The sequence below is a fragment of the Protomyctophum parallelum genome, assembly GCF_964188405.1.
Source record: "Protomyctophum parallelum genome assembly, chromosome: 23".
In the NCBI taxonomy this organism is placed as follows: Eukaryota; Metazoa; Chordata; class Actinopteri; order Myctophiformes; family Myctophidae; genus Protomyctophum; species Protomyctophum parallelum.
Genome location: NC_139715.1, coordinates 7448233 through 7452319, shown reverse-complemented (window position 1 = coordinate 7452319; position 4087 = coordinate 7448233).

Here is a 4087-nt window from a genome sequence, read left to right as displayed (position 1 = left end):
ATATACAAAAGTAACTAGTGAGTAGTAGGCCTAACTAAAGTTTTCAAATAATTGTAGTGGAGTAAAAGTACAATATTTGCCTCTGAGATGTAGTGGAGTAGAGTATTGAAAATTGGAAATACTCAAGTAATGTGCAAGTTCCTCAAAATTGTACTTGAGTACAGTGCTAATAAATGTACTTTCCACCACTGCATATTAGCAGTGGTGGACAGTAAAGAAGTGAGTTTACTTGGCATACTGTGTGCAGTTTTTGGGAGTATTTGTTGTCTTTGCAAGAACGTGACTTTCATTCTGCTATACATTTCAAATGGAAATATTGTACTTTCGACTCCTAGGACCCGAGCTTCCAAAAATATATTATTAATTAACCAGTTAAGCCCTTAAAGACTTAAGCCATTTCAAATAATAGTGATAACTGAAGCTACAAGCTCAGTGCACGTCACGGTGCGATAGGTTTTGAGTTTTGTAGATCGGCAATAATTTTCACCATAGAAAACGGATGAAAATGTCTTTGTAAAAAAAAAGACAATACAGGCCTATACAGCAAAGAACTTGTGATTTGTACCTTGGAATACTATTTAGTCGAGTGTGTACTTTTGTCCACCACTGGCGCTCGCCTTATTAGCCAGGTCAAACATAATCAGGGATAGACACCGCAGGGCCAGTTAATTATAGCTGGCAGCTGGCAGCAGGGTCCTTCCTTCTGGGGTCGGGTTATGCCCATGCATGAAGCCCCCCACAGACACACACACACACACACACACACACACACACACAGCCACAGCCGCCCACCCAACCCGGGCTGCCCCCAAATGAAGAATAAATCTAAGCGCTATTGTTTGAAGACGAGGCATGTGTCAGCCACTCTGCTTCCACCCAGAATGACTATGTGGACAGAAGTCAGGATTAATAGGGGGGAATGGGGCATTAAATTAGTGTAATGGTAATGTAAGAGAGAGAGAGTGTGTGTGTGTGTGTGTGTGTGTGTGTGTGTGTGTGTGTGTGTGTGTGTGTGTGTGTGTGTGTGTGTGTGTGTGTGTGTGTGTGTGTGTGTGTGTGTGTGTGTGTGTGTGTTCGTGCGCACATGCATACATTCATGTTTGTGTGCAAAGCAGACATGCATGCAAAGAATATCACCTTTCTATCAAAAAGGAACCTGGTTGAATCAAAGGCACACACGCGCACACGAATACACTCACTCACATGTACGCACACACGCACACACGCGCACACGAATACGCACGCATTAATATATTCTAACCTCTAACCTTAAATGTCACTACTTAACCATAAACACAATTTAACTCTAATCCTAATCTTAACCCTAACCACACATTGACAGCTATACTTGTTTCCTCCTAAAACGTACACACGGGGTCAGGGTGCAACACCCATGCAGCAGGCTTCATTGAAATGCTGTAAGGCAGTGGTTCACCAAACTTTTTCATGTCAAGGACCCCCAAATTGACACCAATTAGCCCGTGGAACCCCATTTGAAGAGATATGCCAGGGACGCCCAAAAGAGAAGATTTTTACGGCTCTAGCAGAGATTCTCAACCCGTTTAACCCATTCTGAACGGGCTGATTTTGGTGTCAGCATCATGTTATGCTTTAGCTATTGAAAAATAGCAGATCTACAAGCTCATATCGCGCCACCGAGTGGCGCGATACGAGCTTGTAGGTCTGCTATTTTTGAAAAATCAAAGACACTTTTAGAATCTGATCTCAGGTCAGAATGGGTTAATAATGAAACTGTCAGGATGTAATAGACATTTTAAGAATCTGATCTCAGGTCAGAATGGGTTAATTTCATATGATGGACCCCCAGTTTGACATGCATATTAGTCTATACAGACCTCCCATGTAATGGCATTTCTATCTCTGGGACCCCAATTTATATAGTATATGTGTAATTTAACTCTGAGAGTGTAGAAATGGAACGTTATGGGTCCATTTGGTTCCATTTGTACACTCTCAGAGTTAAAGTACACAGAGGTACAGACCCATAAGGGCCCATTTCGGTTCCAAACTATAATTTAGCTGGGGACCCCCTGGAACTCCCTCAAAGACCCCTGGGGGTCCCCAGACCCCACATTGGGAACAGTGGTATACAGTTGTCTACGAACATTCGGGGCACCTGTCTATACTTTAGGCCCGGGGTCTGAATATGTTCGTAGATGGTGCAGAAAGAATTAAAGCTGTCCATTGTCCACAAAGGCTACGGATCTCAAGACCTGGGGAAGAGCATTCCACAATGATGTGGGCACCACAACCTGATAGGCTCCGTCACCTTTCGTTTTAAGTTTAGTTTTTCTTTTGAACAATTAGAGTTTGACTGTTTTACACGCTTAACCCACATTTTAATCAACCCCCCTTCACTGCCGAGATTGTTGTATTACCTTTAGAGCATACGCTGAATTATTTGGGCTTTTAATCTGCGAGAATCCAGCGAAAAAAGCTCCCTCGGTATGTTGTGATCCGAGCGCATCATCCACCATCTTGGATTCTTGGTGCACCCGGAAGACGCACACAAGACTCGTCTCAATGAGGCGTTGCACCCCATGCATTTCCATTGGCCTCAATTTCCCAGAAGCCCTAGCAGCCCACAGCATGTGACGATTTCCGGTTTCGTCATCAAAGCGAATGCATCTAGTCTCTATCTCCGCGATGAAGACGGATTTTCTTTTTATTTATTACAATACAGCGGATTAAACACATAAAACAAAAGGCGGGTATAGCGGGGTTGGCAGCGACAGTAACCTGGAGTAATCCATTCCCGGCACGGAAACTGTTTTAACAACCTGTTCAGAAGACCTTGGTATTAGGGATGCTCTGATCAGGTTTTTTTGGGACCGATCACCGATTGTTTCTCCAGATAGGGTAAATTGCCGATCACAAGCCGATTACCGATCAGAGTGAATATCGGCCGATACGGCCGATCACCGGCCGATTATCGGAGCATCTCTACTTGGTATAGCACATTTCAACAAGAGGCAATTCAATGTACGAGGGAAGGACAACAAGCAAAGGAATTAAAGGGACACTTCACCCTTTTTGCAAAAAAATATATGTTAATGACGTTTAGAAGCTTTAGATCACTTTCCTGGGGGTATTTATGTGTGTAATATGTGGTTTTAGTTATTTTAGATTGTAGCAGTGAGCCTGTTGTCTCTGATGTCATGGACACTGGTCTCACTACCTTCCTGGACTACAATTCCCATAATTCTTTGGTGCACTGCTCCTCCTTGTGGATAGGGGGAGAGCTGTCTTACTGAGACAACATGTAGTCCAGGAAGGAAGTGAGCCCAGTGTCCATGACATCAGAGACAACAGGCTCACTGCTACAATCTAAAATATCTAAAACCACATATTACACACATAAAGACCCCCAGGAAAGTGTTCTAAAGCTTCTAAACATCATTAACATATATTATTTTGCAAAAAGGGTTTAGTGTCCCTTTAAGGAAACACAATTATACAATACAAAAAAACTGTTACAGTGCAGAAGAGAGAGAGAGAAAAAGTAAAGAAAGGTCAATCAAGGCAGCTGCAAACAGAAAGGAATTTAGTTGTGTTTTTAAAGAAATAGGAGCAGCAGACCTGTAGTTTTCTGGGAGTTTGTTCCAGATATGTGGTGCATAACATCTAAATAGTCGTTAAGAAATTAGTCGGTTAAACTTTTATTGACTAATCGAATCAATGGAAACGTCTCTGCTTTTGCATGCGATGTGACAAGACAGTGCACTTTTCATTTAATTCAATTTCTCATACAAAGATGCCATTGCCTGGCCGTGTATCGCAAATGGTCAAATAAATATTTGATTAAGGGATATTATATGCCTTTTGTATTCTTTCTGTATATCAGAAAAGTGTACATTTTCGTGTTAGACATTGAGGTGGTTCTTCTCAACCCATTCTGACCGGGCACCCATTTTGGTGTCAGCATCATGTTATGCTTTAGCTATTGAAAAATAGCAGATCTACAAGCTCGTATCGCGCCACTCGGTGGCGCGATATGAGCTTGTAGGTCTGCTATTTTTGAAAAATCGAAGAGCGACTGACATTTTTAGAATCTGATCTCAGGTCA